The following is a 27,307-nucleotide window of genomic DNA, read 5'->3' as shown; positions in this document are numbered from 1 at the left end:
GTAGCATTCCTTTCCTTGCGACACAAACTTTGGAGTAGACAGAAAACAAACAAACCATTGTCAATAACTTTATGCATTAATAATGAATTTAAAAGTGTTTTTCACACTTCAGATATGTGAGCTTTTCAAGCAAAAATAGTTCTGGTCTGTGAGGATAGCAGAGGGAAGAAAACAGCAGGGTGTGAGCTGCAAGTGAGAGAGAATTACCTCATCAGGAAAACCAACATATAGATCGAAAATGAAAGCAGGCTACAATGACCCATATTTATATGTCTTGTTAGGCGACAACCTCTAGCGGCTGAAGTAATTATTACAGATGCAAAGAAGGAAACTGAGGAGAGGTCTGTGTACGGAGGAGGTCGGGGATAGATGGTTCGGTCAAACAAGCACAGGACTTTCATCATGAGACTGTTGTTGTGTCCAGTGTGAAATCTTTTAACTTACCAATGTGGTGAAGTAACATCACGTATATACTGGATTACAGAGGTAATATAGGTACATTTGTAACAGAAGTTACAGCAGTAACAGTGATTTTAACCCTAACCACTCTTTTCAAGCATTTTACCAAGACACGTTCTTACGACTAATAAGAACTTTGTACAGGCAGAGCAAGAAAAACATTTTTTTTGTCTCTGCGATCAACTGAATTGATCATTTTTGAAAGCTATGAGCAGGAAGAGACTCCTGACATCCCCTACATCCCATTAATACTACCACGTCCTCATACGTATCCATACTGTAGATTTCATTAGTATATTCAAGAAACAACAAAAGAAAAAAACAGCTGTTTATGATTCCCACAGGCTCCCGCAGGCGTCGAACAGAGTTTTGATTCAAGGTGCAAGGTAAACTTGATTATCCCTTCAGGAGAAACGGGAAATAAAGATACCGCATTAATACAGTAATCTGATCCGTACAAGCACTCACTCACACTCAACTGTCCCCTATACACTCATCCTTGAATGTATGCAGCACAACTCCTATAAGCAGATTAATCACAAGTACAACTACAACAGAGTAAAGAGCAAAACTGAGTACATGTTGAACTACACAAGGTACAGGACCATGTTCTCGCACATTTTGTGGTTTTGAACCCAGAGTATAAACTGTCTCTCTTCATTCTCAGTCTTTCCACACATTTCACTGTCATCCTGCACTATTTTATGAAGCAGGAACCCCTTAAAATCATCTTTTAAGGAAGTGTTCTGAAGTGACTTTGAGTGTTAAAAATGAAATTCAACAAGATGTTCCTCCCCCGTCCTCTCGTATCCATCTACATGCTCTCCACGGGTGAAAAGATCTAACGACTCCCCACGGTTGTCTGCACTGTACAAGTTTGACGTGCCTTGTCTTCACATGTAACTGTATCCCTTTAAGCGGCGAGGGCCTACCCAGCAGCTTCTCATCACTCCGCGGAGAAGACGCTAACTATGATTAGTAATAGCGCCATTGATTTTCACTGAGCAGCGCACGCTTGCTCCAATCCTCCACGCTCAACTAAAACATGTCAGAGATATTAAAGCGCTGCCTCTTTTTTTTTTTTTTAAAAGGGCACATTTCACATTCACCGAGAGAGATCAGGATCTATTAGAGCGTTCGTGATTGCACCGAATATGAGTGCTGACAAGAAAGCGAGGGCTCCCTGTGCCAGACAGCGTGGGATTTGGTCTCTCACAATTTAACTACAGAGACGAGTTCAGAGGAAATAATATCATATTGACCTCATGAAAAACTGAGCAGTTAAGTACTTTTGTCTCTCCGAAGCCCACTGAGACTCACCTCGTGGTATCAACCCACACATGTTCAATCTCCAGAAATAATCACCCAATACTAATCACAGAATCACATAGGCAAAGGATGTAATTATAATTTTTTTTTTTCCTTTTCTACAATTGTAAAACCTTAAGGGGTGTGACACAATAACCTTTCATATGCCGAACGCCTCGTTTGGAATTGAAAATGAGATGGAAGGACATTATAAAAAGATGAATAAAGAAGGGTGGGGAGGGGGTGGCGGGGGCCATGAAAACTGAACTGTTGCTTATGAATATGCATATTCATATTTGGACCCTGGTCGGTGTGAAAGACAATGGCGACTGAGAAGTTTGCTGGCCCCTCTGAGCGCATTCAGCCTCGTCCCATACAAAGACACAAATTTTCCGCTGAGGCCTAGTTCGAGATGGCGTGGAGGGAAGCTCAAGCACCCCTGAGTGTCCCTGAATCAGACAGACAGGAAGTGGTCCTGCGAGAACCCCTGTCCCCACGGCGATTCCCATGAATTCCCACAATTCCACTGGCCCGTTGGTTGGTTACTTATTCAGCGATGCGCCACCGCGCTCCCCTTGAATGCAGCCCATAAAGGGACGAGAGGGGGTCGGAGAGCGAAATGAGAGCGACGAGAAAAAAATCATATTTCATTCACCGTCACAACATGACCCAGATAACAGTAGATTGCCCTTTTTAGTCGGGACAAAATTGGCTTTGTGTCCGAAGTTACAAGAGCGAAAGAGAAACAAAAAGCCAAACGAAAAGGGGGTGCTTCAAAGGTTAATCCGTTACAAGCAAGATCAGAGCGTCCCTTCTTTAAGGAACAGAAGAGAATCTCTCTTTTCTCTTCCCCTCCTTTTTCTTTTATGTCTGGCCATAAAGAGCGGGTTTTATGTACACTCGAATGGCTGAGGCTCACAGAACATGCATGCGAATGAGAGGGAACCACAGGGGACCGATATATCTTTACAAACATATATGCACATATAGAGAGAGAGGAAGGGAGAAGGGAGAAGGAAAGATCCAAAGACGGAGATAAAGAGAGACAAAAAAGTGGGCAAGAAAGAAAAAGGAGAAGATGCAGAGACGGAAAAGGAAGAGTTGAAAGAAGGTTATGGTGGAGAGAGGAAGAGACGCAGGGAGAGGGAGGGAGAAAAAAAAAACTGGAAGAAAAGCAGTCTGGTGCTTTAATCGCAAAATCAGAGCTGTAGGAGCGAGGCAGGCATGCAGTCATCATAACGGATCCCATCTGAGAATGCTATTACAGGCCTGGCTCTGGTTGCGGCTAACGCTACTGGGCTTACAGCACCGTGCAGCACTGAGGCTTTCTACTTCAGCCATGACCTGCCTTTAGTACCTGCTAAAAAACTGGGTCTGCTTAATATCAGAGCATTCATCGATTCCCAGGCTGCGATGCTGTAGTGCTGCACATGAAACGGCTCCCTTAAAACGGCATGTGTGAAATTTTTTTTTGCCTTTTTGCTCACCTCAGCTGAACACTTTGAGATGTTTTCATTCAGGAAAAATAAACTATTCAACGAGAACTGTCTCTGTCTCCTTTGCTCTTGTGGAAATGGGCTATACTTTTAATTCCTACTTTCATTAACTCAGGGGGAAACAAGCTGTGCAGAACAGGGAATTTAAAATGCATTTCTGAGCAACTCTGAGCTGCTGAAACATTTAAGTTTGTTTCAATAATGCTTTGTTGTAGATTGTAAACCTTACCCCCCCTAGCTTGTTGCTTTTGTCTGTAAATTCCTGAAGCTTGTGGTGCTGTTTGCATAATGTAAACATGTGCTCCAAGAGGCTAAAATGGGTTGCAACTAGTTACTACTAGAATATAAAGCACCCAACTGCTCTGCACTTTGCCTCCAATCTCTGAAAAAACCCAAAAACAAGGTTACCGCGCTCGAGTTGGGAACATTCTGCAACCAAAATGCTTTTTATATTAGAGAAAGAGCATCCCCATCACATATTTACAGTCTAAGTCTGTTGAGCACACGCCAACTTACCTGCAGGAATGGGGGATGGAGTGATGGATGGAGGGAGAAGGAAGGTGGTAAGAGGAGAGAGGGGGAGGAAGGAGAGATGCTAGAGGGAAGCAGGAGTCTGGAGTTAAATATTAATCCGTGGTGATTCATCTGCTGTGGAAGCCTCCAGGCTCCTTCTGCATACCGCCAGCTGTTGGCCCCTGTCTCTTGGCCCTGGACCTGGATGTGAAAGGCTGGGCTGCTGCCCAGAGTGCCCAGGCATGAGCTTCCTTGGCTGGGGTAAAGGCAGCGCAGGCCAGGGCAGGTGGTGGACCTGGCCGGGATAACAGTGTGTGAAAGTGTGTTTGTGTGTGTGTGTGTCTGGGCTATGGGGTGTTACACATACTGTATAACCACAACTCTAGGGTCTAACAGTCTTGCGCTGGAGTCACCACACTATGTCACACCCATGGAGGGCAATGAGGCTTGACATTGTCAGGTTGTGAGGTACAGAGATGCTGCAGGGGTTCAAGGTTGGAGGGATGGTGGAGGGATGGGAGGGTTAACTGAGTGGAGTGCATGTTGAGATTTGGTTCAGGAATATCTTTTTGAAATCAGTAAAGGAATAATCTATAAATAACGTTTATTTTTATAAATATAAATATTTATAATTATAAATATATAAAGTGATTCAGCCGACACTCAATCCATTAAACACACAGTTTGTAATTTCTATTGGGGGTTTCTCAATCAGAAACAACAAGAGACTATCACATTGATCTGACATGACTCGGACAGAAATGTTCACAGACGAGGTCACGTTTTAAAGTGTATTCACTTTACGTTTAGTCTCATTTGTTGACTTCCTTCCTCACTCTGAAATTATGCCTTCCTTTGGGTTTGAACATTGTTGGAACGATTTAGGATAATGCAAGACAAAGGTGTCATCGTTTTTAGATGTTTTAATGTGGAATTGTTACATATTATATCTTTAAGGGGTTAACTTAATGTTTTTTCTCTGGTTTTAAGGTGGGACTGTCGATTGTTCCGATGGCCCATTATTCCAAAACCCTGATGAGAAAAATGTCTCACTGAACCAAAAGTCAATTTTTCCGACAGCCTGTTATCCGGGACATAAACGATCTTCCCGGAGTTTTTTGCCCTTAATTACTTAGTGGGTTACGGTAAGGGTATGTCGTTTGGTGTAAGGCCAGAAAGATAGCCTATTTAGGGAACAACAACAGCTGATTCAGCACCATGGAGAGGGCTGGCAGTCACTGAGTGTATCTTCAGATCAATGGATGTTCATTTTTTCGGGATAATGGGCTGTCGGACAAACGGCCTTTCAGTCCAATGGTACATTTTTTGGACTATTGTGGTTTTGGAATAATGGGCCTTTGGAACAATGGCATGACACCAACTTAGGTACATGTGTGAAATCCATGCAAGACTTCAGAGTTGGAAACTTAAAGAAGTAATTCACCACTTGAAAGATGGCTCTCACATAAAAAAAACTGGGCTGTCTAAGCAGTAAAAAGGTGCAAATATTTCTGAAATTGATGTTACATAACCAGAGAAAAGGGCGCTGGTATTCACTTCTGCTCAAAAAGGTAGAAAACCGACAACAAGGCAAGTTTATTTTAGCAGCATTCATTCTTGTTTCATTGTATAAACAGGTAGTTTGTGCCTACAATAGTTTTAAGTGGACATAAGAGATCCCTTTCACTGTATTTATAATACCTCTATGCCTCAGTAATTGCCTCATATAGCCACAGAAGTACATAATGAAGTCGGGATCAGAATAGAAAAGGATTATGCAATTACAGATCTTTCCCACAGAACAATAACAGAGCTGGATGCTGTGCAATACGGTCTTCGCGAACAGGAACCACTCAGGTTCAGAGGAAAGTACAGTAAAAGGAGAGAACAGCAGTGCGCAGTCGGCCTGTGATGAAGATACTCACAGGGTAGACTGTAACTACAAAGAAAGGAGAATCAAAAAGAGGTGTTTCTCGCTGTTTCTCGGCAGGTGTCCCCAGAGCTCGCTGAGCCTTGCCTCAAACTACGCTGTTTGACTTGTTTCAGCACTCACTTTAAACCAGAGAAGAAAGAGGAGGGATGTGTTCGCACCAAATGAAAAAGAGAAATCTTCCTCAACCGCTACAGGAGCCAACAGAACACCATCAAGGCTCGAGGAGTCTCGGTTTCCCCCCCATTTGTAGTCTGCCTCCTTCTGCTGTTTTCCTCCCCTATGAAGAGTTTTACTCCGAGATGACTCATTCACCATCTGAGAGGTAAAAATAGCGTTACAAAACACTGTAACTGCCGACATTAAAGTAAAACTCTGAGGAGTATGAGTCAACATTTCTTAACCTTTATCTATAGAACACATTTTTTAAGATCAAACCACCTGCATTTTTGAACTACTGAGTCATTAATCTTAAACAGGGCAAGGGTACGCTAACCCTAAGCCTTACCTATACATCCTTAGGCCCAAATAGAAGATATTTTGATATTTCTGCAGTAGAAACTGTATGAGAAAAGTTCCTACTGCACATTTTTTTCCTGCAGTTGCTTTGCAACGGCTTGTTAGCACTCAGAATTCCTCACTGAAACCAAGGAACACAGCTGAGCCCATTAACACCCTCCATCCTCTGTGTCCATGTTTGACACCACACAGCTCTTTTCTGAATACATTACATCTTTAAAACCACTCTTTCACAATGTGTGTCCATGTATGATGCCCACCCACTCTTACCGTACCGTTTCACAGGGCAAAGGCTACCGAGGAGGAGGGTTACTACAGCGTCTTTGGTAGCGAGAGAAAAAATTTGAGAGGAGAAGAAAGAGAAAATGCTGGGTCATGAATTATAGAGCAGATCACTTTCGTCTGGGTCCAGGGAGAGAGAGAGAGACCACGAGAGAGAGAGATTCACCCCTTATTCTTCCATGCCCTGTCTGGTACGTGGGAAGCCACTGGGGAGAGCGATTTATGGCCAATTGAAGCGGCAGCAACATCCCTCGGAAGGCAACGAGTGGATCCATAGCAACGATCCTAGCGGGGCATATTAATCCCCTGCTTTATGTAGTGCTAAGTGTACAATAGTAATCAGGATTGGAGTAGGCCCCACTGATCATTAAGGGAAAAGGCTATATAAAGAATTCATAATGGGATTAGCCCACGGCGAATGGAGAAAGAGAGAGAGACAAGAGGGTGTGTGGGTAGATGTCTGGAGGATGAGGACAGGGAGAAATGGGCAAGGGGAGGGCGGGTGGATGGTTGAAGGGAGGGAGGGGTGGCACGATGCTGGAATTAAATCACCCATCAAATTGCATGGAGGAATTTTAATTTACAGGTTAATGTCGTATTGTGTGACTAATCACAGCCAACCGTTCGGATGAACCAGTGGAAAATCGGGGGAAATCAGAGGCTGCTGCGACAAATTGGAGCTGCTGTGTGTAGTCGTTCCTGGGCGAAAATACACTGTGATGAGGACAAAATAATGCGTTTAGATGTTCACAAGGGATCGTACAGAGAATCCATTCGAAGACGATATCAGAGCAGAGCAGGATAAGCAAAAGTAATCTGATTATTGTGTCCACAGTAAGAGACTTCCTTCTTCTACTGCAGTGGTTATAAATCTCTTTTTGTAAGACGAACCTCAACATCCACATCTGGTCAACTCAAGTACGCCTTCATCAGAGCCACCAGTTATGTTTCAAATAAGTCAATAATTAAAGCAACAGTATGAAGAAATGTGTATTTTTGTCATGAAAACAAATCCAAGGTTTCTGTAACATTTCTTGACAGATTTAATATAACGTTACGAGCTAACTACAAACAAAACTCGGCTCGTGGTGACAATGTTTTGTCTTGAAAACAAAGGTCTTGAAGTAAACGTGCATGCACAGGCATTTTTTTGCCGTGTGGGAGCTTACAGCCAAACATCAAGCAAGAGCAACAACACAAGACGTATAACTGGAAAATCCAGCTAATATTACTCACTATTCAACAGCAACAAGTCCAGCTTGGCGTCTGTCTGCTATTTAGTGAAGCTGTCGCCAATGACTTGAAGCCAGTCTGAGCTTTACTCCCCTCTCTTGCCTCTTGCTCGGTTACCATTTCTTTGTCTCTTCTTGGCTTCCCCCATCACATCTCTCAAGTCTCTTCTCCTCTGTCATGATGATCCTAGTCTGTGCTGAGCTCAGTTCTGTTGCCCACTCGCCTGGCTCCGGTTCTGGTGCCCATTCCGGCCCCAGACCTGAAAAACTCTTCCTCGTGGTGGTCTTTCGAGCAGAGTCAGCTAGCAGAGGTAACTTGTGGCTACAGTATGCAGCAGTAACAGTTTGCAGGAAACTCGGGAAATCTCAGAGAGTTGAGGCAGAGCACCTGGAGGACATCAGAGGGAAAACCAGGAAACCTTTTCTCCATAAAATATGATCCAGTTTCACCAAAATCTGTAATAATTGGTGCGTAATGCTAAACAACACTTTCTACCCACTCACCACAGTTACATGGTGCAGAAACAAGCGACAGGAGAGTGTTGTGGCTGAGACAGAGCCACCATTCACCATATTACAAGACACTGTACCATCAAAATGACTTTGAAGCTGTTATTTTAAGGTAAAAAATGTAATAATGTTGCTTTAAAACAGTTACTTTTAGTGATCTCTTTCAACACTTCATGTACATTAAACTAACTGTTTCATCTCCTCTGCTCATTCGCTAACTATTTCTTTGCACTGTTAATTGCAATAACACGTTAATTAATTGTTATAGCAGACTCAATATGTGGATGTATTTTTTAATCAAATCATAAATTCTTTTTTTTTTCCTTCTTCAAATTAGTTGAGATATTCGACAATCTTTCCACGTAGCCCCTGGCAACTGCAGAAGTACCCCCTGGGGTACAAGAACCCCTGATTGGGAATCACTGCCCGGAAACGGTACCGGTATTTACTCTCTGCTGCTCCTAAAAATTTCCTAAAATGTAATCAAAACAGGTGTAACCTACTTTTCCAGGTGTCCATTGTGTGATGGCTGTATTTTCAGAGTGACTGAACACACTTGACTGCTATAATCATAAAACTTTCCCCTGAACAGGTGCTTTATTGCAATCTGTGACTGTTACAACTCACAACAGTTGCACACCAACGCAGGGCCTCATTTTTATAGTTTTCCTGTTCATATTTGGTCTTACATCCAGTAGCATACGCAGAAAATCGCTCCACATTACATGCCGGTAGATGCTTGCCAAACTGCGGGGGTAGCCCCGGCACGTCCAACAGGAAGGACACCCTAAGGCGGACCCAGAACGTGCTGAAGGGGTTGACATATTTCAGCCAGCATGGGAATGCCTCGGGATCCCCCAGGAGCAGCTGGACGTGGATGGGAAAAAAAGGATGCCTGTGCTACTGTGCAGCCATCACAAATCAAACCAGGTAAGCATCTAAAAGTGGATGAAAGAATGGATTTATTGGTGATGTAGACAAACTTTTAAATCTTCAATTATGTGTGGACGAATTGGTTTTACAGGATAATGACTGTTCCACCTTTTTCCTGACCACTTAATAAACTACGACTAAATAGTCAATCCCACGATGCTCTGTGTGTGGCTTCCTTTACTTATGCTAAAAACTTAACAGTCTTCCACAAAAAGCACCTTGACCCCAACACCAGGCCACCAGCAGTCACAAAGTAAGTTCAGCTGAAGCCTTTCCAGTACTAATTCTATCTAGGGCCTTGGCTCAGCTTCTGCTCGGTAGCTCCTTCATCACTGCGGCAGACCGGGGGGAGGACTTTATTACAGCCACAGCTCGTTAGCTTGAGTGGTCTTAATGAAGCAGCGTGGCGATCAGACAGAAATCATGCTGCTGAGGCCCTGCGTCATTACACCGGCCTTTAATTACGTTGATATATTGCCGGGACGGGCCTCGATACGACAGAAAAATTCACCAAGTCTTACTAGACTTCAGCTTCCCACACTCATATCAGTGCATTACTATAAAAGTGTATTTTTTCAGTGTAGGTGAGTCTCAGATACACACTCAAAAGGCACATACCAGCGCTTTTACACTGTTTTATAACCAAAACCAACAATTATTTAAAATTTGTACCACACTTCCTTCCTGTCAGGGTAAAAAAACACCTCTGAAACAACATTTAGGACATCGTTAGACACTGAAACTCTCCACAGGAAGCGCAGACAGTGTTCAATCCCAGCATGCTTCTCTGCACAGCAGGTGGGAGAGAGAATCTCAGGACAGTTAGGGAATTAAGGCCAAGTCTTGGTGAGATCGGAAAAAGCAACTTGACTGGGTGACAACAGACTTGAAAAAGGTACTGTTGTGTTTCATTACTATTCATGAGTTTGCTTCAGAATGTATTCTCCAACTGAGTAGAGGGAAAGGACTTCCAAAATAAAAAACCTTCAGGGGTTTCAGTATGAGCCAAACATCAGAGCTTAGAGTCAAACAGTAACAGGAAATAATATCATGTCTGCTCTGAGTACCAAATAGGACGGAAACCTGAATAAGTAAAGGTGAGATGTTCCCGCAGAAGAAGAACACCCAACTGACTTTTTAAATGTTTTCCCATAAAGAAAACACACATACACAGATCTACAGGCAACAGTAACAAAGCTCATTTATGCTCAGTGTTTGATATGCATACAGGAGGGCCTTCTGCCGGTACTCGGCGTTCATTTCATCCGCATTTCAGATACAGACCAACACAGCAGTGTAGCAGTGTAGCCAATAGCTTAGGTGAGACGCGACCACAGGACAAGAGGATTATTTTTCAAACTTTTTGAGGAGAGGTCATGTGAGAAGTTTTAAACACCTGTATGATGTTACTTCACCTGGGCACAGAGACAAACAGTCACTACAGAACAGTTGGGAGGAGACTGGATGGAAATTAAACGAGTTGGACAGCGGCAGAGGAAAAGTGGACAGATTTGACTCTAAACGGCGCCCTTTAGGGTTTATAATGCGTATACATGCTAACGTGAAGGACGCATGGATGTATGTGGGCAGTGACGGTAATATTATTTGAAAAAAGCGATACCTTTTTCATACGTAGAAGGAGCATGAATGAGTCACAATGTGCCAACACAGACAGGGAAGAAGAAGTGTGCAGGCTAGTGTGGATGTAAACAGTGCTGGATTTAAAATACTTACAGAAATTGTTGAAATAAATGCATTAAAAGCATTTTTCACACTGATGTAAAAATACCTTCTATAACATCTCATTATCATTGCCAATACTACTTCTTCTATTTAAGTTTTGTTTTATTTTACTTATTTTACTAAATGTATCTTGCTTTTATTGTTATTATATTAGGCGCTGATGTCTCTTTATATAATTACTCTATTGTTTTTTGTCTTTTTGTTTCTTATTTAGTCATAATGTCTGGCACAAGAATTTCCTTTGGGATCAATCAAGATTTGTCTCTTATCTCTTAAGAAAGCTCCATCTTTAATTTTTTTTTTTAAAAGAAGAAGAACGAACAAATTGTATTTTTAAAAGTAACTTTGAAGACTTTCACATAGTTCTGCCCGGACTTAACCAACAATAACGAGGAACATATAAGTGAAAATTTGTCAAAAATGGTTTCAAGTGATATAAAAGCTTTATGAAGTCTCTGATTCTTCTCAAGTATTTTTTACGATAAATACTCAGATTTAAATGAGGCAGCAGCACGTCTGCAGGAGTGAAACATTACTGTCTGGCTTGCGCCGCCGCTGTGTGAAACATATTCCACTTTTCTTTCATTGGACTCAGAGTTATGATAGCTATATTATGTCATGCTTCCCTACCTCCTTCATTATTCAAAATGAAGAGAAATCCAGTTATATAATATGAGGGCAGAAGTTCTTATGAGATTTGGAAAGCTCAGCACTCGACATCTCCACTCTGTGTTAATTGGTTTTGCTTTTGAAAGGCCATCATTTTCTTTCGGGCCCATTAACCATAATGCTCCAGAGTCCAGGATTAGTTCGCACTCCGTAAGACTGCTGTGTTGTCGTTAAATTCAATTTAACGGGGCACCCACCAGTGCTAATTACTGCTAACCCCGCTTACTGCTCCATGTTAGTTTGGTCACTGTCCCCGTAATAAAGGATTTCTGTGGTGGGTCGTTTTTCCTTCACCTCTCAGCCTGCTGGTTGTTGTTTGTTTTTTTTCGCAGTGAGATGTTCTCACCTCTGCTGTTAACTTCTCGAATTTTAAATGCTTAACACAAATTCCTCTTCATTTAGCCGGTTAGCTGCGTGGTTCTGGCACCGGGTCCTTACCATCCAGGGAGCGGATGGTGCAGTTTTATGAAGCAGCGGTGGAGAGTATCCTTACTGGCAACACATCAGCTGAGGACAAGAGACGGTTGGACTCCTAGTGGAAACATCTGATACTAGATTACAAAAGAAGGGGCTTTAGATTTCCAGGAACTACCCCTCTCACTCAGCTAACAACCTTTTACATTTCTATCCCTCTCACAAAAGATTCCTGTTCAAGATTAACTCATATTTTGATGCTGTCTGCCTCATTAACACGCCAAACATAACCAACTCTGCAGGTTAAATAATTTGTGCCACAGGGACGATGTTTTAAAGCACTTGAAGCACTTTATCTAGTGGGTCATTTGATATTGCTGCTAATTTCTCTATAGGTGTTAATGTTTCATCTGTGCTGTTTCTTTGTGTTGGATTTTATTTTACCTGTTTGTTTTAGGCTTTTAGGATTATTGTATGAAAGCTTTTATGTTTTTCTGATTATTGTATAGGTTATGATTATTGCAACAGATGGGTCACCCATCTGTTTTATACTTTGTTTAATGTATCAGGCGCTGTATGAGCGAGTGGTTTTACTATTTTCTCTTTCTGTTTTTGTTTGAGCTCACTTAAACATATTCCAATCAATCATGTTGAGACGGCAGTAAAGTTTTGAATCTTGAATACCATCACGCGCACCTGCAAACCTCCACTGTTATGTAATGGCTGCAGGAATGTAGACCCTGTGAAAAGGAACATCACAGTCTTGTTATTTATTATATTAACCTTCCCTTTCGCCTCTTATGTTCTGTATATCTGTATAATATATTTAAAAGATGCAAAGAACAGGAAGGCTAATATCTTCCTGCTTGCTGTCCACAGCTCCAACATCAGTCAGTGTAGGAGAGTAAAGGCGACTCCCACACAGACGAGAGTGTGTGTGTCATTGTGAAGACAGCACACACAGACCCACAGATCATGCTGGACTCTTAATCCACCCATAACATGAAGAACATTACTTCTTTTGACATTGGCTGTTGTTTTCATATGTCCACACCATTTATTTTCCTTTCTTCCACATTGAAGAGAAGGGGAGGTTGTCCACCCATGAACGGTTGTTGCTGGTTCGGTGTTTAATCACGTGTGTCAAGCAGGACAAAGTCACAGTTGTGCACGACACTTAAACTATTAATCTGTGAGGTTTTGGCCGATATTTTTGGCACGAACAGTGTTTTGCATGTTCACACTTGACGAGAACTAATCAAAGCTCAGTTCACACAGATTAAAATGAACTAGTTCACGTTCATAGTTCATAATTTAAGATTTTGAACCATTGTGCTAACTAAGCTCCGGTGAGATCGTGTCTCTTTCAGTAGTTTTGTAATCCAGCTTTGAACTTCAGTGTCTTTTTGTCTTTTCCATAATGACACATCCAACACTGAATGTCCTCTGTGATCATTTAGCCATTTACTGTGTTGAAAACAGTTATTATTGTTGTTAGCATGATTGTTAGCTGTCGACTGGCAGTCCCATGATGCCTCAGGCTGCGTGTGTCGACCAATCACTTATCCGACCAAGAGCCTTCAATAGGTCATATATTATTTGATTTTTAATGAATTGCAATCAATTTGAGCTTCAGTGCCTAGATTACGCAATATGAAACATTACCCTCTTCCATTTTATAAAACCCAGTCGTACTTATGAGTGTTAACTCTTGCAGGAGTTAACAATGCTCAATTCACCGTTGGCCAAAAATATGAGCACATTCTTTCAGGTTGAAATAACACTGGGCACGAATAAGTTATGGCAGTTGTTAGTGGTGTCTCTGCATTCAAACTGTGAAAGAAATACATAAATCTTTGAATTACAGTACACATTTGACAAAAACATGAAGTAACATGTCTGGGTGGTCTCCTGGTTTAGAGGACTGCAGCATAACTGAAGAGACACAAATTTGATGTTGCTCTTGAGCCACAGTTTCCTTAAACGCTGAACCTCCACCTACTTGCATGTAAATCATTCTGGGTTTATTTGCCTTCAGTGCAAATGACAATGGAGTGCTGGTTTATTCACAGCACTCCTGCAGTTTTCAGTCTGCTGCTTAGAGAAACTGACCTTTAATATTAACTCTCCTACCCATTTGGCCAGCCGGATATGCTTAAGAAACTTCTGCACAGGACGCAGGTAAAAGATTCATTATTCAGCCCCAGGAATGGGCAGGGGAGGGCTTTTCCAATGGCTTTTACCTAACTACCCCCCTAAAAGCCTCCCAAGAAAAATACCTGCATTACAGAGCCATGCTGTGGGGAGAGTGTGTTCACTATAGAAGCACTCCCAGTACCTGAATAAAAGATGAAATATTGAACATAGACTGTGGGGTTTTAAGTTTATTATTTAGGCCAAGATGGTCTAATTGCTCTAATGCAATAGTTGATTTTTTTTTTTCCTAGCAAGGTGGAGGCTGCTACTTTGTGAGGGACCCACTTTACAGCACAACTATATTTTCAGTGAGGAGGTAGGCAGGGAGGGAGGTACTGTACATTCAAGGTAGAGACATTAATTACTTTTTAATTTGTAAGGAGGGTTTTACAGACTCTTCAATTTTTCAGGCCCAGGGCTCTTTACCTGAGGCTACGGACGGCGGGGAGGGGAGATCTAAATCTAAATGTAGAAGTTTTTAATGTAGAGAACGATCACACTGCCTTTATTATTAATAAAAAGTAAAGCACTGCTGCCATCAAAACCAAATAGACCCAGAGGAACCTTTCAGAGTAAAGAGTGTGTCATCATGAGATGGAATGAATGCAAAAAGTCTGATTACCATTTTACAATATTAACATTTTCATTTATTTTCTTTGGAGCTGTGACCAGCAGTTCAATAGGGTGCTCTGTCGGTACGTCGCTACCGCCACAAAAAAATATCCAACCTTTGGCTGCCAGTGTTCACCCAAGGAGGCTGCAATTTGGCATGGAGCAAGGGCTGGACGATATAAGATAACAATGATATCTCAATATAATTTTCCTTGACAAAAAATGTAACAAATGTTGTTTAATATAATAACTATAAACCATCCATAGGGCCTGGACCAGAAAAGTGGGGCACTAATGCACCTTGAAGTTGCAATAGACAATTTCATAAATACTGATTGTAGAGTGTGATGGTTGTAGAAAAATGACACCATCTGTGTATAGACTGGTTCCCTGTAAACTGTTTCACGATGCTATTCTGTCCGTCTGCCATCGAGCTGGATGTTTCCCTGAAAAATGAAGGTCGAATTAAGGCACAAATTAAGCACATCTGCCATTGTGCAACTAGAACAGGAAGGTGTATTGTTTTCCAGTCGCTATCCCCAGGTAATGGTGGAACAACTCGAATAACTGTGGAAACTCTACACTGCAAAAGAAAAAGATCCCCACTGATGGAGGAGGTAAAGAAGGTGAGGAGGGAGAGTCATAGAAAACCGAAGTAAAGCAAGGGTGAACGAACGTCCTCCGGTGTTGTGTCAAACTCAGCGGCTGACATGTGTTTCCTCTTACCACCGGGACTTGAGACAATTCAAAACCGGCACAGTAGCCTGGCTGCTAGCGACAGCCATTTTGCAAATGTGGGCTTTGCGACTGTGGCACCAACAGTTACACTTCAAGTAGACACTAAGGTGGAGGGAAAAGTAAAAAGCTATCTATTTCAGGTTTAGTTACCGCCTACCATTAAACAGAAAAGAAGCCAGCTTTCTAGCTGCCAGGTTTACTTTCTGGTTATGCGGACCACTGAACATGTGCAGCAGTGTTTCTCCCGATGGGCCTATATACTTTACATTTTATTTTTTAACTCACTTTTCTCGACTTGAGGGAAGTTTTACAAATATAAAACCTACATGGAACAAAAAATCATAGTAAAGGGTCCAATCCGTGGCCAATGGAGGCAAGGCTGAGGGGCGCCACCCTATCCAGGTCTTAATAATACATTCATGGTCCAGTTCAGTGCTACTGATTATGTGTTTCTGCTGGTGTAAACCCAACATTTCCTGATTTTGCTGCTTCATAATAAAAGTATTTAAGTTACAAGATAACGGGAGTTTTTCTGCGAAAAAGTTCGTTTCACTTATAAGCAGTTATTTTGCAATAATAGTGTAGGGAGGAAAAGTTCAAGCAGAAACAGCTCCAGTGAAAAACTAACTGCACCTTTAACAGCTCAGCCCGAATGCATAAACAACTGATTTTACCTGCTGTGTGCGATGGAAAAAACACTTGCTGCAGAAATAACAGGGGACATTTATTCTGTAATAATATTACAGCTGCTCCTCTGACCACAAGTCACGATTATGGATCATCCCGCTGCTTTTAAACGTAACTCAAGACAAGTACGTCGTCGGTTAAAGACACACCTTCCAGCGGGTAGCCTGTTGTAATGGACATGCAAATCCCTGCCACGCTCAAACCAAGTCAAGCCAAGCCAACACATGTTTATGGACGAGTTTTTTTGAGTGTGAAACAGAGACGGAAAGACCGTGGCATCACCTCTCGGCCCCTCCTTGTGTGTTGCTTTTGACATTTCCCAGTAATGATGGGAATTTTCTCCCCTCTCCTAGCAGGAGTCACCCTTCCTCCCCTCTCCAGCGGCCTGGCCCTCCATGCTGGGACCCACACAATCGCTGCGCACCGGGGCCTGTGAAATCCCAGGACGCCGGGGCCCTATGAAATCCAATAGAATGGCTTTTATCCCCTGAAGATACAGTACAAATCATCATTGGTTTTATCTCAGCTGGGGATGTCGATTTATCTAAATGAGCTTAGTCCCTCTAGCTGCCTGTCAGAGTTATTTCTCCAAAACCAGCCCCACCCTGACGCCCACCCTTCCTCTCATCTTTCCCCTCTCTCCTCCCATCTCTCAGCCCCTCTCTTTCTCCTCCCGCCCTGATTCGGCGAGGTTTAGATCCTTTCGATGTCTCCGTCCTTTGTTCAGTTGAGAGGGAGGGGGCAACAGAGGACGGGGCAAGTAATGGGATTGGTACCCTGTACTGGGCACCAGTTTTGTTCGAAGCCTGCCTTACTGGCCCAAAGACAAGTGTGTGTGAGTGCATGTGTGTGTGTGTGTGTGTGTGTTATTCTGAGTCCCTTTAGTGTGCAGTGGAATGTACTTAATCTGCCTGCCATCATAATGCAAATGAAGCTCCCTGGTCCCAGCGGGGAGATACTGTGTGTGTGTGTGTGTGTGTGTGTGTGTGTTGTGGAACAGCCAGGCTCTTGACAGGGAATGCTGGAAAGCTCTGGAGGGGGCATCAAAGAGTGGGCAAAGGCTTCTGTCACACTAACACAATGGCTCAGGACCAGGTCCAGTTACACACACACACACACGCACACACGCACACACACGCACACACACACAGAGGACTACTGGAGGAGTCTGAGATATGACACTATGCAGGTGAAGCGGTGAAACGACAGTGACACTGTATTTCTCTCAGAATGAATTTTAGAACAAGCTTGTTTTTGCTCAAAGCAAAATCAAATAAATGAGTAAACACTCGAGCAGAAGTAGAAATACAGGCCTCAAAACTTTCACATTAACAAAAGAAGTGCTGTTTTAAAACTCCCCTTGAGTTCAGTAACAAGTTAACTTCACAACAGCCTAAGTTATTATAGTTTCTAATACCTCCTTCTCACTCTGCTCGACAAATCTTCTTTTCCTTTGTCTCACTTTGTCTTCTTCCTCAGGACTGAAAGCACACATTGTACGTGGTGTACGAAATCATAACGTGCAGTTGCTGTCTTAGGCAGAAACTTTATTTACACAGGTATATAGATTACTCTTTAAAGTAACATTAATGTTGATTTACATACTTAGATGTTAATTCTGAAAATGTGAGACTGAGTAAAGCTGTGTGTGCTGCCGTCCTTTTCCTTTTACACAGATCACAAATTAACAATAGTTGTAGTTTTAATGTACTGCATTATGAATTATTATAGCAGTAACATAGCGTACATCATACTGTCTTTAGTGAAATTGTAATATAACATTTGTTTTGACTGAAGATTTGCTCATAAAGTTCTCTAAACATCAAACCATGCTGTTTTATTTAAACTCCGAGGCAGCACGGTTGAAAATGGTTTAAAAAAACTGTCTCAATTAGCTTTTCTTCCAGGGCTCAGTCATTAGAGGTTAATGAGTTAAACCCAAAGATTAATGTGCATCATACTGAACAGGTTTCGGAGGTGAAATATCTCGTTCTTATATCAGATTCCCATCTTAAATGTAAGAAACATGTTGCGAAAGCAAAATTTATATTTACACTTCTCAGAGACAGCCTCATTTCATGCACTCTGATGTTTTCATATTTAAGTTATTGTGTAACCTCTTGGTCACAAGTAACTTAAAATAATCAAGTCTCTCACCTGCAGAGCTCAAACTGGATTATAACTGGGATCATTTTAAAGTCAAATAAAATAAAAATGGCAGCGCATCCACAGACCATCCAAAAGAGTTGGCCATTTATTTTCTTAAACAAACGGTCATGTCCTGTACTTAATGTATATGTCAGCACACAGAGGTACCTCACCATCATTTTTCTGCATGTCATCGGATAAGATTAAACGTGATTACAAGACCTCTCTATAAATAAAGCTTTCAGGGCTCCCTTGTTAAAGTGACCCCTTGATCTCAGCAGGTTTATCTGAATGAAAGACCGAAGACGTTGCTCTTTCTTTTTAAAGCAGTAAAATACTTAACTGCACCTTGTCCTCTTCTCCTATCATCCTCATTCTTAAGATCAAGGTCAAGGTAGATTTTATTGTCCCAAAGGGAAATTACTTCTGTAGAGAGGTTATAGGAAATACTGTCTCCACATGGCAACCAGAAATATATCTTTAGGGTACAAGCTCAAGTCAATACTGAACAAAGGGGGAAAAAAAGGAAATATACACACTGGATCGCTGCAGACAGAAATGTGCCTTTGGTTCAAACATTATTGTAAATTATGCTGGGAGGATGATTGACAGTGCGGGTAGTCCTTTACACTTCTTTGAGGTTAAATACATCCTTTTTTAAATCACTGTTGTGCAATTACTGTAAATTTACTGTTACATTGTACATTACAAGCAGAGGGAGATGATATAAAAAACCTAATTGCAAAATCCTAAATTGCATGAAAGGAAGAAGACAACACAAACAAACTCGTCAACAATTCACACCATGGAATATCAAATGCTAATTACTCCGACAGTTGTTTTTAAAATATTGTTTTCGTGAGGAATATGATTTTATACGAGACTTTTTCAAACAGTCAAAGGCGCTTCACTCCTCACGCCTGATCTGGGATTCCTCATTTCAGTGCTTTGACAGTCAAAGGTACAACAATGTGGCCGAACCTATTAATAGCGAGAAAGTTAATTAGATCCAAAGATTAATTAACGGCTGATCTAATCCATCAAAGGGCTAAAGATAACCATCTAATTAACAATATGAGTGAAGAACAGCGACAAAGTTTGTCAAACAAAGAACTCTGTCGTTAGACATCAGTGTTATCTCCGGCTATCGCTCGTCCCCATCTATTGTTCTCTCTCATCCCTCTCGTTCACCCTCTTCCCCTGTTCTCCTTTACTTCCCTCTGTTCGCCCCCCCCCTCCACCCTGCCCCTGATGTTTATTGATTGCCAGAGTTCATACAAGAGCATCACTTAATGTGCTTGCTTTCATGTCCTGCCTTTGTTGCCAGGGCCGCAGCCCACGATATTGCAAATTGATCCGTCTCTCCCCGCCACCCTTTGTCAGGGTTTGTGAAGTGAACTACTATTACATTAGCCCACTCTCCGATCCGCGCCCCCCGCCCCTCTGTTTCCCCCCATCCCACCCCCCACCTGAGTCTTTCTTTCACTCGTTCTGCCTCTTTCTTGTCGTTCTGAGAGGATGGCATCGGCATGGCTAAACACTGGTGTGAGAGCTGATTAGCGGAGCCACACGCCTGACTGGCTGCATTGATGAGCTCCTTGAGGTTTGATGATGTAGCCAATAAACGGACACTTTTGATTATCTGACCTCTGACCTCTTCTGTAACAACAACCTTCCCCCCCCCACCCACTTCCTCCTCATCATCCTCCTTCACGCCTCCTTCTCTCCATTGTCCTTCTCAGGTGACGACTTGAAAATGAGGTCATGCTTGTGTGAACACAAACAAGGGCGCTCATCCTCAAGGGCAGTCCATCCTTGAAATGATTCGGTGCAGGATTTTACCGCCTCTGGGAAGGCTCTGATTGCGTGACGCTTACTTTGAAATATCAAGCATTTAGTAAGGTATAGAAACAAAAGCTGGAGTATCCTTGCTGCAGATAGGTAGATCTTCAAAAAAGTTTTTCGAGGAAGTTATGGGAGTGAAAGCTCTGGGATGGAGAACTTCTACGTAACTTGTGATAACCTGTCCCTTTAGGCATTGGAAGTGAGTGGACTTGCAAGACAGGCATCCAATAATAAGGCTTTCTCTCACTTCGCTCCTGCCCTGGACAACTTGGCAGGAATTTGGAACGAAGACGAAACGCCGGCGCTCTTTTGACGTGCCTGCGGTCTGACTTCGACGTCCTCCTGAGCCGATCAACAGCGATTCCTGAAGTCTGCATCCTTGACAATGTAATTGCCTGGTGGAGTCTTCTCCCCAGTTTAAGGCAGAGTGCCTGTAATTAAGATTGGATGCCCAGGACCACCACCACTTCAACCCCTCAACACACACATACGGACTCCGCTGCCTCCCCAAAGCTACTGTTGTCATGGAGAGAAGACATCAGAGGAAGAGGCTGCAAATGTTTGCAGTGATGGTAGCAAGGGGTGGGGGGGTGGGGGGTCTGTGCAGGGGGTTGTTTTCAACTGTGTGAGAAGGGGGGGTATGAGAAGGGAGCGTTAAGGGGATGGGGGACTGCGGCACAATCATCTTGATTTCTTGTGCTGAACGATTACATGCCACGCTAATTGCTAGCAGAGGGATCTTTAATAAATATTTCATTCGGTGCAGCATCATTACTGCCTAATGTCGTTATTAATCTCCGCCGGTAATTTCCACTCAGGAGAAGCGTCTTTGTGAGGGGGAAAGCAGTGTTTTTTTCCACCCCACAAGGAGAGAAAGAGCGAGTGGGAAAGATGGAGATGGAGAGAAGAGGAGAATTAGGGAGGGATGCTGGAGAAGTGCCATTACATTAAAGTTATGAGAGGAGAATGGAGGAGGAATGAATGAACCATGCAGAAGGAGAGAGAGAGGGGAGTGCTAAAGAGGGACAAAGAGAAGGAAAGTGAGGGAAAGAATAAAAAAAAAGAAAGAAAAAAAAAAGAAAGTCAGAAAAGAGAGAAGGGGAAGTGAAGTGAACAACACTGGGTGGATAATTCTGGGTGGGAGAAAAGCCTGGCTGCAAATAATGTTACAGACACATGTCATTTCCTGAGAGGCCTTTCCATCAGTGAGCTCATAGCTACTAATTTGATTTGTACATGGGAAGGGGGTTGTTATAACTGCCTCTGTAGAAAAAGATTTAGTTAGGGTAAATGGCTCGGGCTGCCAGTCGTGACTTCTGTGGTGTCAGACACGTGGAACGATCAGCGCTGCCACCTGACCTGCAGGAATCCATCTTACTATCCCGTGCAGCCTGGATGACATGTTTCTGTAGGTTAACCCAGAAGTTAGCATCTCCTCGGCTCCCTCGACAGAAAGCCTGTGGAATTATTATTAAAATAAACTCTGTGGCAAATGCAAGTTTATGATACTGACACGTTTTTTCAATTTTTATGATTTTTGAAGTGTAAATGCAACCACCAGATATAAAAAGCTAAGGTTGTAGGCTATAAACAAATTACAATTAGTGAGTAGATGAGTTGGCTTAATGACGTTCATGGAACATATTCCTTGAAAAAAAATGTGCTTTACATATCCAATGTTAGAACCAGTAGTTTCTTTAGAGTAAAACAAAGCGAGCTGCTTAATTAGCACAAATCGTACTATCTATGATTGATGAGCAGACGACTTCATTACAACAAAACGATTCTGAAACAATATTTTAATCAGCAGATAGTTCAAAATGAATAAACTTTTTTTCTTTCACAGATAAATTTGGCTTTCAAAGAAAACATCAACAATGCAAACTGTCAAAGTAGCCCTTAAAGGCAGCACACTGCTGACAACATACCCTGTGTGTATTTGCAGACCAACAGACAACTGTGCTTTGGTTCATAACATGTTGTGCAAGCCGTCTCTTCCTTCATGCAGTTTAAGACATTAAGAAGGCGTGAAAATGGCAGCAAGCTAAGCCTTGGGCGAATAGCAAATGGCATTAGCCACCGAGCACACATTGCATTTTGCTCATTCTAATATCCGTCCGTGCCCGCAGCTATGCTAGCTAACTGCTATCAGACTGGCTTATTCACAGACATTCTCCACAGCTCTTGTGCTTTTTAAAGCAAAATTCAATCTTTGGTAATAAGTGAATTTGAGATGGAGCATAAGCACAAACCAAAAAGAAAATCCAAATCCATGTTGGTTTTATCTAACAATGTATTTCATGGCCGCATTCCAAACTCTTATGAGAATAGGTTATGAATGATTACCAGAAAAATGATTATATGCTTTGCATGATGTTTCAATAACATATCCATCATATCTGGCCATAGACGGTGACAGTAGGGTTGGAAAGGGATGGAGGGACGAGCTTGAAAGAAGAGGAGAGAGAGTGATTTATTGGCTTACAATAAAAAAAAGGAAGAAAAAAAAAAAGGCTTCACCTAAACCATCTATCCAGCCAGTACTTAAACACTCTCTTCTTCTCTCTGCTTCCATCTTCTTTTCTCACACACACACACACATACACACAAGTGATGGCATTGCCCCCAAAGAAAATAGAGTTGTGTGTACCATCCAATTATCTGTCAGGGGTGAATAATGGCCCCAATAATATATTCACATAGCCGTTGCCGATCAATTTTTAATCAAGCTGAGAAATATGGAGGAAGTGAAGCTAAAATGACCCACCAGGAACTCTCCCATAATGCCTCAGCAGAAGAGTCCCTAATTTTGCTCCAATCAAATTACCTACTCCCCAGACCCCTCCAGCTCCCCCAACCCGCCATCATCCTAGGAGCTGTAATGGTGCCTCCCAGCGTGGGGCAGACTAATAACTACAGCCGGACTGTTCCTTTATAAGGGCAGAGGTCAGGGAGCAGTGACCTTATTAAAGACATTTTCACGGATGATAAAGTGATTAGCTGTTACTAGCTTGATAACATGCACGCAGCGGCGCAAAGTGAGAAAACAGAACCACAAACTGGCTTTTTTTATTCATTTTTCATGTCTTAAAATCAGCCTAATGTCCATTGATTTGTTTTTAAAATGTCCATAATGAGATGGGGACATAATTCTACTTAGATGTATGAAGAATTGGTGTACTTAAATAAATATAGAATAAAGTTACATATTAAAACATTTCTTGGTCATAAACTTTGACACAACATTGACATATTATCACATTATGAAGTACATCCTGTCAACCTGCTCACAGTTGTCTGTTTACTAACCCATCCAGCAGTCGTGTTTCTAACCCTCTGGGGGATGCCAACCCAATCACAGAATAAATGTTGGCAACATATGTCACCACAAATCATGGATATTGTGAAGCTTTTCTTTCTGTTGCAACTCGACATTCTTTAGGTTCAATTTTTGATTTAATGTTGTGACAGCACTGTTTAGGCAGAAAAAACACTTGGTTAGGGTTCGGAGAAGATCATATTTTGGATTTTAAAAAATACCTATTATGATCAGCAGAAACACAGATGGAGATGTCTGACTTTTTGTCAAAATAATTGTTTCTTGTCAGCACACACACAGCTGGAAATTGTCCCGATGTTTCACACGGACAAATGTTGAAACACCAGTCTTGAACGGTGGTCGCCGGCACGGCTGCGTTCTCGTCTGTAACTGCATCACCATCCCCTCCGCCTCATCATATAAAAGCCAGGTCCTGAACATGTCATGTGGACGTGATATGACACGTTTTGTAGAAATGTCAATTAAAGACGTACAGTAGGCATATGACATGTGCAGATGTGTCAGTGGTTTGCATTTTAACCAGCTGGTCACTAACTCTGTCTGCTGTTTTGTGCTTGTCAGGTAGTGTACAGTCCATTTTTAGAGGTTTTTCACTGAACTGGAATCTACACCAATGATAGCACTGAGACTAAACCAAAATAATCAGCTGAAATACCCTAAAAAGCTTCACCGAGCTATTCTGTTTTTGATGGATTAATAAATGACTCACTGAATTCAGAGTAATACTCAACAGCCATCTTACAAACCATAACATGTCCGAGTTCTTGAGAGGCTCTCAATTCTTCTGCTACCTTTGGTTACTGATGTGTAATTGTAAAGATCTTGGCTAAAATACCTCAGCTATGTCAGATGGAAATTCAAGCATGCTTAATGGAAACCAGCCTACTGTACAAAACACTGTTAAACCATATGGACACATTTCACGGTGTGCTGTACCAACAGACTTTTCTTACATTAATTTCATCACCTCTAACCCACATTTGCTCTGTACCATAGTTACTCATTTATAAACACAATACTCATGAACGCATTTCTTATGTTTATGTCTGCAAACACACACACAATCTTCTCGTCTGTGCACTTTGTGAGTAAATCCAACCCCATATAGTCGATCCCAGTGCGCCTGAGATGGGTCACGTACCTCTGTGCAGCGCTGGGGCAATCTGCAATGAAAGCTTTCCCATTTGTAATAAACTGCAGCCTCTCAGAAGAGCAGTCCTTGGGAGAATCCAGCATACTCACTCCTCACTATAACAACAGCGTCTGTAAAACAAATGAGCGGGGAGGTAATTGCAGACAAACAAAAATTACATTTCCAATAAAGGTTCTTGTCTCTTTGGGCTCCCAGAAGCCCCCAGCCCTCCTCAACTGTTTAACAGCCTTAATATACCCTCTCATCAGCCCTCGTGTTGAGAAGCCGCCTGAGAGAGGTTATCAGAGCACAAACAGAGCTCATCTAATGTGAACAGGTTGAGGGTTTAGTGTTTGAAGTGTTTTAGGCAATTAAAAGGGGGAAGTAATGGCGGGATAGATGGATGGGAGCATTAGACAAAACACTAAAAGTTTACATGACCCCTACTTTACACTTGAAGACATTCATGGCACTGTGGTAAAAGTCTCATAATAAGAAGCACTTATGGGAAGATGAGTAAAGCAAAATGCTATTATACCCAGCATGAACGCATGCAAATTCACATTACAGAAGCCCCGACGTGTTTTTCTTAGTTTTTATGCATGTGGTGATGTAATTGCTAGAGGTGTCCTGAATGCATCTTATAATCCATCACTCAACAATTCCCACCATCTGTTAGCAGTGACGACGGACACGAATCATAACTGAAAGCAAGAATCTAAAGTAGGCATTGAACTTTTAATCGCCAACATCAATAAATAACTTCATCAAGTCGACAAGTAGGTGTTATTCTCATGAACATACAGGTTATCTGGGACAAGATCAACAAACTTCGTTGTTGTCAACAACTTGTGCCATCGGGGGACATTTTACAGAGGATGGAGTTGTTCTTTTAGAGCGTTGAGAGTTTCTGGCAACAAACAGTGGAAGGAATAAAAAGCTTGTGGAAAATTACTTCCAAAGTATGTAAACAATTTAAAAAAGACTAACTTTAAACTTGCAAAATCAGCATAGCAACTGCTGTTAGTGTTCATATTCCTGCTGGATAGTTTCAGAACACGTCTTCCTCCTTGGTGACTCAGTCTGTCTGCATTATGTCAGTTTCAAACCGCAACCCTGACATAACACATTTTTCCCTTGTTTTGACCAAAAAACGTGCCCTCTTTGGAGCTCTATCAGTTGTCTCATGTTGCTTTGAAACTCAATATTTGTGCCAACTGGTAGACCTTTCACAGCTTGTTGGTCAACCAACAGTCTAAAACTCAAGTTTATCTGGGCATTTAAGATAGTGAAGTTTTTTTGATGGCCCAAATCAGGGCTGCAAAGTGGTGCCAGTGGACCACAGCTGGCTTGCCATAAGGTTCGATTGTTTAATTTTAGAAGAAGAAAAAAAATCACTGTTTTATGCCATTTTATTTTTTAGTGAGGAAAACTGCTTTTAAATATGTCGGATCTCTAATTGTTTATTATTTATTTTATAATCTGAGCATGGCGGGCAAGTGCGCAGTAAGTCAGGCAATTAAGGGAACTTTGGATCCGAGTACCATTTTGCACAAGAACAATACACTGCAGTACAATAGGTGTTTGCTTTTGGCCACTTGCCCACCATTAAGTTTCAGTTTTGGCTCTCCAAGGGAAAAAAAGCCCTGAACCATCTCCACAGCCCTGTGCCAGTACTAAAGAAAGGTCTGGCTGCACCAGCTATCCCTCTGATATAGGGTATTTCTTTAAACCAGACACAATCATCTGGGGTAGCCTAAAGCCGAAGCAAAATAGTGTCAGGGTGGAGCTTGTTTTGGTGGAACATTTGCTTGAGGAGGTGAGCCTGGCATTAAAATGGCTAAAAAGGTAAAACAAAAAAACACTAGCTTGTTTTCATTCATACCGTTAACTTTTCAGTGTGTAGGCTGCTAGCTCAGAGGTTGTTGTTTCTTCCCATAGAGACGGGGATTTTGAAAATGCTAACACCCACAATGCAGAAGGAGAGGGCATGCCAACTGAAACAGGAGACTAACAGCAGGCTTATACCTCGAGTCTACGTCCAGCGAATCAGACTATTGCCATGGTGTCATTTTGTACTGTTGCAGATATTATCAGACAGATCCTTGTCTAAAAATGCTTCACACAGAAGTAAACTTCAAAGCACAGGTTTGCATACATTCACACAATCTAACACATTCACTTGCAGAGACACAAGCCAACTGTAAGCTCACGACACACACACACACACACACACACACACACACACACACACTCTCACATAGTAAGAATTCCACTGAGTGCAGCAGCAGTCATCTCCTCCCTGCAGCAGTGAGATCAAATCAGTCTGTTTATCTGATGGTGAACCTGACATTAGGCCAAACTAAAGGTCCCTGCTCGGCTTCCTCTTATCAAACCCTGCAAACAGTGAACTCCGTGGCCCGGCCCCTCACAAGGGGAAATTGATTACAGCCTCGGGCCAAAACGGCAGTAAGTCCACAGCTCTGTTCATTCCATTATGAGTCCAAGAGCCAAGCGCGCCGAGGTGGCTATTAGCTACAGGTTCTGGATGAGATCCTCAGATATTATTTGATCTTGTAGCATTGATGGACTGAACGATAG

At 42.2% G+C, this 27,307-nt stretch overlaps 1 protein-coding gene across 1 annotated transcript in view; it reads right to left on the bottom strand.

Annotated features, from left to right (window-relative positions):
- The window catches only part of meis1b (Meis homeobox 1 b), a 222,402-nt gene that overhangs the window by 165,583 nt on the left and 29,512 nt on the right, over positions 1 to 27,307 (bottom strand). Inside the window, exon 3 of the mRNA XM_084375047.1 lies at positions 24,716 to 24,837. The gene's annotated coding sequence lies outside the window, so the exon portion shown is untranslated. The remainder of the gene's footprint in view (positions 1 to 24,715; positions 24,838 to 27,307) is intronic.

Source organism: Pagrus pagrus, assembly GCF_965226575.1.
Source record: "Pagrus pagrus genome assembly, chromosome: 15".
NCBI lineage: Eukaryota > Metazoa > Chordata > Actinopteri > Spariformes > Sparidae > Pagrus > Pagrus pagrus.
Note: the sequence above shows the minus strand (reverse complement) of the source record. Positions and strands in the feature narration are given on the sequence as shown.